Raw genomic sequence first — 16,584 nt, forward strand, 5'->3', positions numbered from 1 at the left:
TCTCTCTCTTTCTCTCTCCTTTTTGATTTCATCATTATACCACAATCGAACAATTTACCTATTGAAAGATACCATGTTTGTTCTCTGGTTAAGTGACAAATGAAATAAATGTGAAATCGTGAGTCTTGGTTACTTTTCTGTCATTACTGGGACAAACTACCCAACACCCAAAATTAAAGAAGGGAAGGTTCTTTAGCTCACAGTCAGTGGCGGTTTCAGTCCATGGTTGGCTGGCTCCAAGCAGAGTGGCACATGGCAGAGGGTGGCCATTCCTGGCTGCAAAAAACAGCAAAGAGCAAAGAGAGGGGCATCAGCTGCCGCATCCAGCAAGCCGCTCTTCCATCCATGCTGACTGGAAGACCAGAGCCCCTCAGAAGTGGGACGCAGAATCCTTCCTCAACTCCTTTTTATATCCTTTTTGTGCTGAGTCACTCTAGGGTGGGCCCTCTACACCCTAGGGTGCTAGTCACTGAGCCCATGTAGGCAAGCTTCCAACTTCTCACGTTGACACAATGCATCAACCACCACTGTGTGCATATTTTTTTTTCTCTTGTGAGTGCACAGACCCTCATAGGAGGTCAGCTGACTGTATCTGTGTGTACTTGTGCTTTGGTTCTCTTCACAGTTCCATTGAGCTACTTACTGTTTGGCTAACATCATGCTGTTTGGGTGAAGAAATAGCAGTAAAGTCAGCAATCAAGTTGTGCCTGTCTTTTGACTTCCTCATTCTCCTACCTTTATCTTCAGTAATGCATTCCTTTCTCCAGTTCTTTTATCATGCATGTGAAATTTAGGAGCAGTTTGTCTACCTCTCCAAAATAACTTGCTTGATTTCTATTGGGGTTATATTTTATCTACACACCAATTTAGGAAAATTGACATCTTTTTTTATTGGTACATTTTAGATATATATAGTGACCACATTCATCATAGAGACTTTGGACCTGTACATAATATTTCTTTTTCTTTTTTGTGGGGGGGGGGGACCTGGGATTGAACTCATGCCCTTGCGCTTGCCAGGGAAGCGCTTATTCCACTGAGCCATCTCCCTGGCCCCCAATATTTCTTTTTTAATTTAACATTTTATTCATTTCAGTGAGAAAAAAAGATAAAATAGCAATGAAACAGTTTGAAAGACAGGGTAGTAGCCCCGCCCCCAGGGCACGCTGAGACAGTGATTGAGACTGAGCATGGTGGCAGGCACCTGTAATCCCAGCTTTTAGGAGGCAGTAAACAGGTGGATCACTATGCTTTTATTCTAGTAGCGTGACCCTGTATACCCTGTAGACCCCTCCCTCAAAAGACAAGAAAAAAAATTAGTAAGACAGTTACAATAATTAATATATTGCATATTGTTATCTTCATAGTAGTTATTAGAGGACAAGATATAGACATGAAATCTTGTCTAAATACTATTAGTACAAACTTTCCTTCTCATTGAGCTAAGAGAAAGTAGCTGCATATCTATCCTATCGTGTATATACATATATATATTTTTTCACTACAAAATGGTCCTTTATATGCCCCTTTTTTTGTTTTGTACTTTCAGAGATGGGCATTCCACTGCTGTTAGAGAAGATAGGTGTTCCATTGCTGTATTTGGAGAAGTCTTTAAAGGGCCTTTTCATACTTGGTGCTAGTCCGCTAATGCCCTCCTCTGCCTTCAATTCCATTTCCTCTCCCTATTTACAGAAGATTTGTTTTCATGATTCCATTTCCTCTTTCTCTTTCCCCCTTTCCTTTACCTATCCTCCCTCCTTTGTTCCCTTCCCATTTGAACATTTTCTTCCAAGTTCTCAATACCTATTACTCATTTTAATTTTCGTTCACGCTTCTGTTTCTCATACCAGCGAAACAAAGCAATATGTAAACACACGTGTCTTATTTGCCTCACCTACTAGTATGGCCTCAAAATGCCCCTTTTTACCTATAAATGCCTCAGGCTTATCCTTTTTGGCAGAGTAGTTCTCTGTTGTATAAAAATAGTACATCTTCTTTATCCATTCATCTGTTGATGGGCATATGGAATGATTCCAAGATTTAACTATAACAAATTGTGCTGTCAAAAACATGGGTGTGCATGTATAACTCTTGTATGACCTTTTTAATTCTTTCAAGAAGATACTAAGAAGGAAAACATCTGGGTGAAGTGGAAAGTCTAGTTTTAGTTTTTAAGAAATCTCTACACTGATTTCCACAGTGGTTGCACCAGTGTGCACTCCCACCAACAGTGGAGAAGGGTTTCTTTCTTCCTCACAACCCCTCCAGCCTTATTTTTTGATGGATTTCTTAATGACAACTGTTCTTTCTGGAGTGGCATAAAATCTCAGTGTTGTTTTAATTTGCATCTCTGGAAAGACCAGTGATTTTTTAAAGTTTATCTTTGGGGTATGAGTTATCCCTATGTCATAGACAATCTATACAGAAAAATAATTCACAAATATCTGTATGGAAAACATCACAGTTCTAAAGACAAATCTATATCTATATCTATATATACCCAATAAAGTTTTAAAAATTAGATGTCACCTTTATAGAGCCTACCTTTTATTGAAATCATTTCCCACATCCCCAGTTTACTTTTTTCTTCAGTACAACCCAGTATGACATTTTCTGCACCTAAAAGAAGAGATTCATGGCCACCTCTGAGCTACTGCAGCTTTTTCAGTAGGCAGCGCAGCCAACCCAGGCTGATGGAAGATGTATGTGAAAAGCAAAACTCAGCTGTGGCCCCCAGTCTTCTGAGGTGTGTAGGCACTCACCAGGCATCCAGACACCCATGCCAAAGTGATCAGCATCTGGGCTGCACTCAGACAAAGAAGGAAGTTGGGAGAGCGGGATGCCAGCAGGCTGTGTTGAGTCCAGCTGTCATGCGTTTCATTCAGTGCACCTGAAATACCCAGTAATGTGGTAGCGAGGCTCGTGCCCATGCAGGGCGGCCCAGTGCACACCGTTAACACGGGGAGCTGTCCTTTGCCATGCTTGTCATGGAGCGATAGGCACGCCTTACTCTGAAATGAGAACCCGTGTCATAGACTCAAAAGCCAGAGTCCCGTGCCTTGCTTTCACCCGGAAGTTTCACAAAAGGTGGTCTTCTCAGTCTCCTGCCTCTGCTGCTATTTCTGAGGTTGGGAGGGAGAGAATTTCAAAGCAGTTACACACTAAGGCAAGGATGTGTGCTCTTTTTTCAAAATGATATAATTTAGTAACTCCGTAGTCATAATGGAAAATGTGTCATGCCTCTTATAATATTTGTGTGCACCAGATACACCTTTTAGCTTTGATAGGAATTCTGTTCAAGTTTACTCATCTTAGGCTCTTCAATAAAAATATATAAGCAAACATATTGCATAAAATTTAGTAATTATGTAGCAGTAGGGTAGGTAACCAGAGTTACCCTAGTTACCTATTTTTGACTCATCAGATTATTGTGGCTATAAATTCTGTCTTTATGCATTATGTAATAAAGTCTATCCTAAGACACTGTCATGATTTACCTTTTGAATATTTCATGGATTCCATTGCGTAGAATGATTTGTCTGCCTCTTCTGCCTCTTAACCATTAAATGTTACACTATGCTAGGGACCTGTGGTGTGAAAAATTGAGAGAGAATCTCTGCGAAATGGCAAATGCTCCCTGTTACAGAGAAGGATGATTGTGAAGTTCCTTTTATATTTGGACTGTTCACGTTTGGCTCAAGATGATGGAGTGGCATGCGGACAGCTAAGGTGAAAGTGTAGATAATACAGATGAGAGAATTCTTGAACTTCCAGAGAAGTTACAGTTCAATTCAGCTTTTGCTATTATAGCTGTATTAGTTACTACTGTTGCTCGACAGATTATCCCAAACTTTACAAATTTAAAATAAAAACAAATATTGTTGCCTCGTTGATTCTATTGGCAAAGAATAGTTTGGAATGGTTGAACTGGGTGGTTCTGGAGTAAGGTCCTTTAATGAGGCTATGGTCATGATATCAGCCAGGACTGCAGCCACCTGTATTCATGGCAAAGGGTGGAGCATCCGAGGTGTTCACAGTAGGCACCCAGCCTCCCGAGCAGCTTGAATGTCCCCACATCCTGGCAACTGGTTTCCCTCTGAACAAGGAATCCAAGGAACAGGACAAGGAGGAAGCCACGCCGCCTCTCCTGACCTGCTGTGGAAGCCTCAATCCCTTGCACATGTTGGGGTCACAGAAGAAAGCTAGTGAGACCGAGTCACTCCTGAGGTGAATGGGGCTCTACCCTTTGAAGTGGAGACCAGTAAAGAATTTGTGGGTCTGTTTTATGACCACATGCCAAAACTGTCCCCATGTGATCCTGGGTCTTTCAATGTCTCTGAGTTTCATTTTTGACCACAAGTAAAGGTCACAAGCTTGATCCCAGAGAGTAGTTGTTATCAGTGTAGTAAGGCATGTGGAACTTTGTCAACTAGAAGCTGCTGCATAAATGTGAGGTTGATCAGATGACCGTATGAGTGCACTGTCAGTGCTCTTTCCTTCTGTAGTCAATCTCTCTCTGTCTCTCTGTCTCTCTGTCTCTCTGTCTCTCTGTCTCTCTGTCTCTCTGTCTCTCTGTCTCTCTCTCTCTCTCTCTCTCTCTCTCTCTCTCTGTCACACACACACACACACACACACACACACATACACACATGTTGAAGACATCTTGCCTAGTGACCTCTGATCCTGGCACACCCTGGATCTACGCAAATTCCTTTATAGGAAAACACACAGGAAGCTAAGCTAAAGGACATGGCCCTCTGGGTATCCTGACATGCACTTATAACCCTGGCTATAGAGGCTCAAGTAACAGGAACCAACCTGGCTAATATAGTGAGACCCCATATCATATACTAGTAATAATAATAGCAAAAATGCATTACACTAAAGTACTGTGGCATTTAATTTTCTGTGATTACAGATCATAATCATTTTTTATAAAAATGTTTAATTTTCAAGGAATGGTGCAAAATTTAAGAGTCACAGTTACTTGCATTGTTTTCTGTTGCTCAATCCAATGAAAAGATTGCATTTGTTTATTTTTTGTCTCTTGTTTTTCCACACACAACAGTGAGTTGGGGACTGCAGGTAGCAGAGGCTGACATGGTTGTCACAAGTCCTTCAGGGTCAGGGGTACAGGCTCCCATGCTTCATGCAGTAACTGGGCTCCAGTCCCTGGTAGGCTGTGCTGGCTCCATGTGCAGCATCTATGTTGGAGCCAAATGAAAGATGGGACAAAGGACAAAGTGTGTGTACTCCATGTGATTTTTTATTTTACTTAAATCTTTTTACTTTGAAATAAAATTTTAGCTTATGCAGAAGTTTTAAAAAGAGTAAAGACTTTCCATATACCCTTCATCTGATTCACTTATTGACAATATGTTTCATAAACAACCTATTTACAGACATAAGAAAGAGAGATTTTACTTGGAAATAATAAGGCAGCAGTCTTATTTTTCTAATTATGGAAACAAATAGATTGATTTATAGTAGAACCAAGTAGACATCTGCAAAATTCAAACAGAATATCAAACACCATGGATAAACTTTGGAAGTCCAAAACATCTAGCTAAGAACAAGAACAGCTCTGTGAATGTCATTTCCAAACTGGGAAGGGGGAGAAGTGGAGTTCTATCGTGGCCTAGCTGCCAGATGTGGTGCGACAAGGGGAGCGCATGAGACAGGGGAAAAAGAAGCTGACTCTTCTCCACTCATTCTATATAACCATCAAATCTCTAAAAATGTGATACAGTTAGTGTTTCCACTACCTACTAGAGATGATTCTAAGTAGAGAACAGGGTGTGCAAATTGAGAGGACCTGGCAGCTGTCCAATGATGTCAATAATTTGCCCCGAGGAACCCAAGACAGACTTTCTAGATTAGCTATCTGTGTAGAAGTGTGCCCGCATTTGAGCAAAATAGCTGAGCGGCATCAACAAAGATTTGTTTAAACAAACCAGTCTGGAAGTCAAAAAGTTGTGTGGCAGAGAGGCAGTGGTGTAAATCCTGTGTGGATTAACACCACTGCTGTTTCCTAAAATAGAAACAATCTCCTTCTACAATGTACCTAGAGACCTTTCTTGTGTGAACTCTAGGTCAGACATTTGTCTTTTTCTTTGAACTGGTGAAGTGCTCTCCTGCCCTTGATTACTAAGGCTAAAAGAATAGCCCAAGAATCAGCCAGGAATTTAATGAAGGGAGGAAGACCTCTCAGCCCTGTACCACAGAAGGGTCTGGCACTGGGCCTCCTGGGAACCATGCCCAGCGCCCCAACACAGGACAAGGCGTTAGAGGACTCCATGGCTCAGGACACACTGCACGCTCAGCCTTGCCTTGCTTCCTCACTCAGTCTGGAGCCTGTTTGCAAGAGCAAGTCTTTGTCTGGAGTCACCTCCCGGAGGACAGGCCAACCACAGTGTTATTCCATGTGTGTCTTGCATCAGGAGCTTGTGATGTCACTTGATATATGTGACCCCAAGGCCCCCCGGGCCCCGGGAGGACAAAACAAGGGACTGACTGCAGGTAAGCTTTTGTGGCAGTGGAAAGAATGAGGTGGGGCTTGCCCTGCCCTCCTCATCCTATTCCTGATGTGAGTCAGAAGGCCTAAAATCCAAAGGAGGCCAAAGAACAACTAGCATAAATGAATAGAATAAAACTTATTTTAATGGGTTTTTGTATGCCATAACCTAATATATTAAAATATACATTAAACATATGTATACATATGAACTATAAAAACCACCATTTCCATATAAAGCATTGTCATTTAATAGCACTAATTGCATTCACAATGCTGTGCAAATGTCGCCAGAATCTACTTCCAGAACTTTTTCATCACAGCAAACAAAACTACTCTCACAAAACAGTGACTCCTCCTATCCTCTTAGCCCATCCCTTGAAGATCATCATTCTGTGATATGTTTATGAACCTCTCTATTCCAGATATTTTACATAAATGACAACATTTCTGCTTTAGTTGAGACTTATTTCCCTTAGCTGAGATTTTAAGGTTTATCCATGTAGTAGTGAGTGGTGGAACTTCCACTACTTTTTATGAATGAACACCATCTCACACCCTAGCCAGAGTTCACTGGATGGACACTTGCTCTGCTTCCACACTTTAGATGTGGAGAGAGTGCTGCTGTGAGTGTTGGTGTGCAGGTATCCATTGAGTCCTCCTTTCAGTTGGGCATGCACTTAGGAGTGGAGTTGCTTAGCATAAAGCTGTATGCTTAACTTTTCAAGGAGCCACTAAACTAACATTTTCTGAGCGGTTACTAATAGGATTTACATATATACAATGCAGACTTCTGTGGCACCAGATGCCTTAGCTGCCTTCTTCTTGCTGAGATACAATACCCAACACCCACAAGTTGAAGGAGGAAAAGTGTATTCCAATTCTCCAGGTGTAGAATCCACAGTCCACTAGCTGTAAGACGGGGCAGCATGTCAGAGGGGGACAGCAGAGGAGAAGCAGCGCACGGCAGGAAGGAAGGAAAGGAAGCAAGGAGGCAAGCTGCCCTTTCCCTTCTGTGTCATCTAGGCTGTAGGCATTGTGGCTGAGGCCACACACACTTTGTGGTCCTTCCTGTTATCCACATTCTGTTCTATGTGAATGCAATTAGTGAACGTTCTTGGTTGTTACACAACCTAGAGTCAGACAGATTTAGGAGACCCGACCAGTGACTGCATTTGACTTCTCAGGAGGGAGCTCTTGATGCGTGCCCCAACCCCCAAGTGAATTTGTACTAGACATCTCTAGGTGTAGGATATATGTCCATCCTTTGCAATTTTGTTCTACCTTTTGTGTGTGTGTGTAGGGGGAGGCTCAGTCCACCCTGAGGGCAGAGCTGGTGCAGCATGTGGTGCCAGGGATCAAATCTATCATTTTCTCCTTTGATTCCCATATTAACCAGTAAGAAATCTTTTCCCACCAGTGTTCAAGTTTGGAAACTTTCCTATTATACTAAAATAAAAGTGTACCACTCAAGCTGTTTTATAGTGTATCACACATGGCTGAACCTGGGAAGTACAAAAGAATATGAAAAGAGAAGTTGAACTTCTGAGGTTATCTCTGCTAAAGTAACTTGGATAAAAATTTAAGCTTTAAGTTTGTGGGGGGTTTATATATCAATGCTGATGATATTGAAAAAAATATTACTATCTTTTCAGAAGCTAAAGAAGTAAGGTTCCCTCCAAGGCTTTGTAGAAATTTTTGCCTTAAATAATACAGTTTAACAAAGAGTCTTTTAGAACTTTGCAAGATGTCACAAAGAAAGGTGAAGAAAAGAAAAAGAAAAAGCAGAAATCATAGGAAAGAGCGAGAGCTGTGTGAACAGTGAGGCCCAATTCAAACTGTTTGGGTCCAACCAGAGCCTTTTGAGTCTTTTGAAGCTCATATGGTATTCTGCTCCCTAACAGCCCATATTCTTGAAAAATTAACCAGAAAACTAGCATGAGCTAAAAGTCTTTGTATTTGAATTAGAGAAGAGGGAAAGGTCTTGCTGCCTTTGGGGAAAGTTTTTAATCAGAAAGTCTCTTCATCCTGGCTTTTGACCTTTCCTAACATTTCAATTGTTTTTTCACACTGTTCTTGAAAGTGTCCATAGTGCTAAGAAAAGAAGGGCGGGTATCTGCACCTTGCCTAGCGTGGCTTATGTCAAGGTGATGCCCCTGGAAAAGCACCTGAGTGCGCTGGTGCAGACAGAGAGGGGTGATGTTTCCACAGCAGTTTCAGCTTTTGTTAAACTTCTTTTTCTTCCAAACAAATGAAAGCACTTCTTTCCAATACCATGAAGTGTTCTAACTTTAATAAATAAACTTTGGAAATTATATTTTCTGATGAAACCCTGCATTGCCCTGGCTAGTCTCCTCTCATATTCATAGTAATGACACCCTGGAGTTTGCATCATCAGTAATAACCTTTCTGCCCTGTAAAATTTTTATAAGTGTATAAATGTGTACCTGTACCCTGTAATTAAAATATCCTCCTTCCTCTTACAGCAGTGCTTTAAGTTTATACTTTTTTATCCAGAGTTTCTAGATTCACTGCATAAGTGGACTGAACCTTTTTTGTTAGTTTTGCTGAAAGAGAAGTAGAGAACAGAGGGTGTTCCATGGCTTACTCATAGCCACATACTTAGTGAGTGTTGGGGACAGTCATTCAAGTAAGGAGATTATCATGTAGCTTTTCAGATGAGTTGGACCCTCCTGCTCTCTGATCTACACTAGGGTGATGCTTGGGGCTTATTTTTTTTTTTTCTGAATACCTGTCAGAGGACAGGCAAATTGGGAGGACTGCTGAAACAAATGTGTCACTCAATTCCCTATGGATTGCCTTGCCCTCCAGTTCCCAAGGTCTGGGGAAGTGGGCAAGGGAGAGGCAAGGGAGAGGTCACCCACTACAGAACTTCTCAAGGTTGTTAGTGCTTCACATCACACTGCAGCATCTATAACGCCTGCCTTTTTCTAAAGAATGTTCAAGGGCTGGCCAAGTAGCTCAGCAGATTAAAGTGCCTACAAGCAGGTGCAGGGGCTGGGGGTTCAATCCCTGGGCCTGCCATGCTGGCCCCGTCCACAGGGCACGATGACAGGGTGATTGAGACTGGGCGTGGTTGCATGCGCCTGTAATCCTAGCTTTTGGGAGGCTGTAAACAGGCGCATCACTACAAGTCCAATCTAGTAGTGAGACTGGACACCCTGTAGACCCTTCCCCCCCCCAAAAAAAAATAGGAAATGTTCAAAGCTGTTAAATAAAATTGTGGATACCTCCATGTGAGAGAATGTCAAGTAACATATCCCAAAGACTATTAGGACTTAGCAGAATATTTTATTTTTTTTCACACAGTGAGAGTTTGCTGAATCTTTAAGTGTTCTACATAGAACAGACGTCAGGCAGACGTTGGTATCCAAGAAAGACCTCCCTCGCCAGCTCTGTTATGTGATGTCCTCCATCTCCCCAGCTCACTCTGTTGTTAATATCAGCTTTGATATATATTGTTTGGACCTTTAGAAAATCTTTTGTTCTCACTCAGAGTTAAGCATGTTGAGGATAGCAGAGTTATTAAATGAAACTTTCAATAATATCTGGCTTCTGATATTATTCCATGCTTTTGCATAACCTGAGGCTATTTGTAAAGCAATATTTAATCAGAGCATGGTATGGGGTGCCTGAAAGCCCAACAGCACAGCGCTTGCTCACGCTGCCCCACCCAACTGTATCACATCATGGCAAATGGAATTGAAATGGCAGGAATAATTGTGAGAGGGACCAATCACATGGCAGCCCAGGAGACCTGATCAGGTGGAGGTGCGAATCTTACCTCCCCCTAGGCCGTGGGTTTGTGAGTTCGCATCACTTCAACAGCACCACGTGGAGGACAGACTTCCCTCATCTGAACCCTTGAGGAAAATCCAACTCTGAACTGCAATAGCATTCAACATATTCTTATTGATTACTTAATAAGGCAATGTGGAAGGAAAAGTTGAAAGGAGAATTTTTGGGAAAAATACCTGGAAGTTCTAATGTTATCTACTCAGTTCTGTATTGATTATCATTCTGCTGAATATATACTAAGAAGATTCCCTGAAAACTGGATATTAATAATTGACCAATAGCTTTTACTAAAAGTGTCATGCCTAAGAAATTGACGGAATTGAAAAATAAGGAACTTTCAGAGATCCTTATACTCAAACAAAGAAATTAAATGTGAAACATCAAAACTAGAACCAGCCACCTGAAAACAGAAGATGAACAAACCTGGGATCTCTACAGCTGAGGGAAATATTTAATGTTTTTAGCTTAGCACACATGTTAAAATATTTTATTCTCAGTCTTAGACTGTACCTATCTATGTTTCCTTTATGAATTATTTCCTTATCAAGATGTGGAAATCTGTAAACTACACAACACACAGATACACACAGAGTCATTCATGACTTATTATATAGTCATATGGAGAGAGTGGAATTTTGAAGTCTGAAGAATGAGATAGCTGATGATCTAAGGTTCTGACACAAAAATATATTTAATAAAAAGTATTGTTGAGGGGCTGGGGAGATAGCTCAGTAGAATAAGTGCTTGCCTGGCAAGTGCAAGGTCCTGAGTTCATCCCCAGTTCCACAAAAAAAAAAAAAAAAAGAAAAGAAAAGAAAAGAAAAAAGAAAAAAAAAAGTATTGTTGAGAATCAGAATAATTAAAAGGTCACTTAAGGACAGACCTGACTCCTGCGACTCCACTCTGTCGAAAGAAGTCATTACCACTGGATAATTTGCAAATGTGTGGTCCCCTTTCCCCGCTCTCAGCTCCTGTGTTTTATGTAACTAATATATTATGGATTCCAGGCCTGTTTCTCAAGGAGAAGTGGATTTATGAGCCACACATTTGCATCGCTTTCGTCCTCCTCACCTCGCCCACACCTCGCTCCTTCTTCTCACCTTCTCTGGCCCTGGGCCATCTCTACCTCCTCCAAAGCTAACTGTGAGCTTCCACTGTGGCTCGCATCTCACTTTGCGTCTATAGCACCCTCCCCTCTGCACACATTTGACAGATTTCAGAAGTCAAACTCTCTTTGCTATGGATGATTATTTTTCTCCAGTCTCCCTCTTTTCCATTATTCTCTGCTAAACATAGCCATATTGACTGCTCTGCAGTGTTGTTGTGCTCATCTTCCCCCCACCCCAACCTTCTTGAACTGACTCGTAGACGGGTGGCACCAAGGCTGAAGAGGCGCGTGCTCTTCCCTTTCCAGCACCATTCCTGGCCCTCCATCGGCTAAGTGTCGTCCATGCGTGAGTGGAATTTTCAAAAGCACAGAATGCAGTGAACTTGATTATCATCATTGTGTGAACCGAGGCTTCATAATGGAATTCCTTGGAACTCGTGTCTCATTCTGTCCCCCTTTAGCACAGGCCAAAACAGAAAAAAAAATTCTAAATCTACCACAAAAATGCAATGCTGATCTCATTTGTTATTCAACTAAGTAACCGCGAGATGGTTAAAGCATTGAGGTAAAGGCTGCAGCCACGTCTCCTGAGGCGCACCGTCCAGCGTGGCCGTGCACCAGAGGAAAATGCGTGGCGAAGGATGGCAGGCCCCAAGTCCGTCAGTTACACGTGGCCTGGTGACGAAGCGGAGACGAGCTTGAGATGCCTCCTTAAGGTCTGTTTCTGCCTTTCCCTCGGGCGGGCCGACCTGGCTACATGCTGCAGGAATTTCAGTGGATTTCAGTGAATAATTTTGAATAGATGGGGATTGCTAGTAAATGTGAACAAGTCCTTATAAGTTGAGTTTCATAAATCAAAAGCTGCTTTAATAATAAATGCTCATAATTTTGCCTCTGTACTGTTGTGAAATGCATGCACTAAAAGCTTGGGAGTAATTCAAAAGTGTAGTTCTTTTTGGACACCATTCAAAACAGACCACACACATCCTGAATCAAGCGCCATGCAGAAGCTTTTCTGTGTGTGCATATGCACATGACAGTTTCATTTACATCTAAGTGTAGCAAAAAGCGTAGCTTTACTTAGTAATAAATTTATATTAAAGCAGACACTGGTACTTGTTCGGATGGACTGGCAGAAGCTGGACATTGGCCACAGCTGTGGGTGTAAGGCAAGGCCAGTTGGAGAACGAAGAGTTCCTGATGCAATCAAACTGCTTTAGTCCCAGCAAACCCACTGGCCTGAGGAATTCCAGTTATTGGTCTCTTGGCAATCCTTTCTCACATGATGCTAACTTTGCCAAATGTGTAAATAAATGTCCCTACTATGAATGAGCAGAAGTTCCTTTCCTCCCATCAGGAGAGAAAGAGCTCCATCTGACCTCAGCTTTTGATTCAAATCTTTATTTCTTCATCTGTGCAGTTTCCTGGAGCGCTGACAAGCCAGGATGCTTTGCACCATATTTTATAAATTATTAAAATATGGATAAATTCACATAAAATACATTTCATTAATATCTTAAATAAGCCCAGATAAAAGAAATTAGTATTTAAGAATATCTCTGGAATAAAACATTTATTTTCTGACCAAAGATCATATATTCAGGTATAGATCATTGATGTTGCTTTCTCTTATTTTCATTCAGTGAATGGTACATGTTAATTCTGAAGGCAATTGAAATCTATAATTGTAATATGGGAAAGTTTAAAAAATTATCAATATGGCAAGTATTGGATATTTATATTTCATGTAATTTACATGCTCATGGGCCATCTGTTGTAAGAAGCTTTCTTTGTGGACAGCATTCATCAACGTCCTACCTTATCTCTAGTCAGCCTTAGTTTTTAAGAATTGTCGCAATGGTAAGCCTTTGTGGCATCTTATTTTATATTGTTGTTATCCTAGATTTTAGGAGGTTACATTTTAAATGTTTGTAATTACTTCATTATATAACACAGAAATAATAAATAGCAGCATGCAAAATTTTAAACCAAGATTGCAGATACCCTCCAAAAAACACAAGTCAGTGAACGCTGCCTCTTCGGGTGTCCTATTGCATGTGTTGATTAATACGGAGACAGTCATTCCTTGTTCATCTGTGGAGAATCTGGATGTCGTGTATCGTTTTTCCTCATTGGTGCTCCTGTTCACTAATTAGAAGGCACCAAGTCTTATGGTGATAGGAATGATCATGTAACCTCAGTATCTTACGACCGAGGCTGATCCCTCGTGCCTGTTACCTCCTCACTGCCGGTTGGCCTGTCCTACCCCTTGGTATCTCTCACAGAAAGGCCAAGTATGTTATCTTCTGAAAATTGCTGGCATTGGAAGGGAAAAACACCACGACCTCTGTACGGTTTCAGTGGTGCCATTAGAACAGACATACCTCTTCTGCTCTTATTTATCGACTAAAATGAATGTTATCAGGGTAGCCAAAAGTGCCTTCTTGTTTGAACATTAGTACAACCTACCACTGAATGGTACGAGTCACATCTATCTCAATTTCTTTACATATTTTCTCAGAATTTAATATAAAGTAAAAAAAAAAAGAACCAATGAATTATTTTCTCAAACCCACAGTATTTTAAATTTCAGTAACCTTAACTGGAATATAAAGATTCAGATGTCTTGGGTTTTATTTGATGAGTAATATTTGCATAATTAATTTTAATAATCATTTATAATGATTGCTCTTTTGGAAGAAAGGTATCTTCTTTAGATGTGTTAGAAGTCTAACACCTACACACCAACAGCATTAGATAAGTTACTATAACTTAAAAGATTTTTAACAAAGTAATGTTGTAGGGTGTGTGTGAGGGAAACTCAGTGAGAGTCAGGAATCTGTTCAGGGTACAGCAGCCCTTCCCGAACTGTTAGCTCCACAGGGATCACCAAATCTGCCCTAATGACTGCAGTTACCCGAAAGGTCCTTAAAATCTAGCTAGGTTGGGCTTCACAGGAGAAAGATTTTGTTGACGGTGAAAATAGTTTCTAAAAGTGAGAATTTAGGTGAGAGTCATCCTTTCTCTATGCTATTGTTAGATTATTGGGATTTTTTTTTTGGTAATTTCTGCTCTTTCAGTGCTTTTCCCTTTTACAACCCATTTCTCCATTGTCCTCGCCGCATCACCTTTTAAAACTACAGTTGACATTAAATTATTGAATTTCATACATATCTAATAGGCCTAGTTTATAACTATCAGACTACAGGTGTACACTATCCTTTCCAGACCTATCATTTTCAGCCTTGATATAAGAACTTAATTTTTCTTTTATCTCTTTTCTAAAATATCTAGTAACCAAAACACAAAGGGTTAGCATGATGTGCTTATGCGGGATACAGTTTCCTCTACATAATGTGCCATGTAGAATATGTTATTTCCAGCTGAAGATAATTATTTTTAAAGTAACTAAGAAAAAAGAAATAGGGACGCACTGACACAAATAGACAGCAGTGAATTCAGAATGCACAGCAGAATGTTCAAATTAAAGCAAATGTTTCCATGCCCAATTACCTAATTTGTAATTGCAACTATTCATTGCACTTGATTTTTCCCTTCAGCTCTTTCCTTTCCCTCCCCCTGACTCCTCCCTCACTGTATCTGTATGCTGGCTTGGTAATAAGCCCAGAATGGCTTCTATTTCTTTCCCAATTCACTTCACTTCCAAGACCTATGGTCCGAATTGCATGCAATAATGACACATTCAGTGCGAAGCTAGAGTTGTAATCTCGCATTTCTCCTTGAATGTTTTTGATGTGAGCACCTGTGTTAAACCATAAACAGAACCAAACTTCCTGTGCCTAGAGACAAATTAAATGAAAATGGAGTGTGTGTACGTGTGTGTTGTACACGTTTAAGAGACAGCCTGGCGGCATAAGAAACTGTTCGCCTGAGCATTTCTGAGACGGAGAAGGAAAAGACATAAAGAATGAAACCTAACTATGTGGAGAGAGGTAGTGAAGAATATACTGTTACTTAGATAGTATTGCTGAACAGTACTGAGAATGTTGGCATTTAAAATCTGGCTATTTATGAGAAAGGACAAGTCAAACCACGTTACTCCCATTGGTTGAAGGCGAAGAAGAGTCAGGATGTGGGAGCAACGAGTGTCTAATGAGACCACCTCTTTGCCCCACAGTCTCTCAGAGTGGGGCTCGTGGGATAACCCTGTCAGGTCAATTTAGCTGACTGATACAACTACAATGTTAATATGTGACACTATGTTTTCCTTTTCTTCTTTTATTGCACCTTTTAGAAAAGCACACATAACAAAATTCATGTTTTAACTATTTTCAGTGTACTGTTCAGTGATATTAAATACATTCATCATGCTGTACAACCATCAGAATTATCTATTTTCAGAATTCTTCATTTTGCAAAACTGTAACTTTATGCTTATTTAACATATTTCCATCTTCCTTCCTCCTTGGCCCCTGGCAAAACAGCTCTACATTTAATATCTGATTTTGACTACCCAAAGTAAATCATGTAAGTGGGATCATAAAATATTTTCCATTTGGTAACTGACTTGTTTTGCTTAGCACAATGTCCTATAGTTTTACCCAAGACCTTGAATATATCAGAATTTGGATTCCCTTTCCGTGTTTTTATTCATCCATGTTTGTAGTATGCAACGGTGATGTTCCCTGTGGGCAGTTGGTGCCTGCTCACATGAATCACGATACTCTTTCTGTCCCTGGATTCCCAACCCGCCCTCCTCCTCTCATCTCTTGATGCCCTTCCCATCTGCAAAAGCTCTATATTTGAGAATAAAAATTATTCTTTTGAACATATAAACAAACTACCTTCTGCCTTCCTTCCCAGCCACCAATAGAAGTTAGGGATGTTTTTGTATTTTCACTACTGTAAAATCTGCTATTATGTTCATGGCTTCAAAAAAAAAAAAAAAAAAAACCTTTTGAACATTTGCTTTTGATTCTTTCAAATACATATCCAGAAACAGAATTACTTGATCAAAAAGCAATTTCAGAGACCCAGTCCTAGCCCAGGTCTGGTGAGTGTGTGGGACAGCTTCCAGCTACACTGCGCCTGCAGGACATACTGCTGGACCCAGCCCAGGCGCAGCATGTGTGAGACCCTCTTCCACCCCCTTGAGATGCCCACCACCACTCCGCAGCACCTC

The sequence above is a fragment of the Octodon degus genome, unplaced genomic scaffold (assembly GCF_000260255.1).
Source record: "Octodon degus isolate 3935 unplaced genomic scaffold, OctDeg1.0 scaffold00039, whole genome shotgun sequence".
Taxonomy (NCBI): Eukaryota; Metazoa; Chordata; class Mammalia; order Rodentia; family Octodontidae; genus Octodon; species Octodon degus.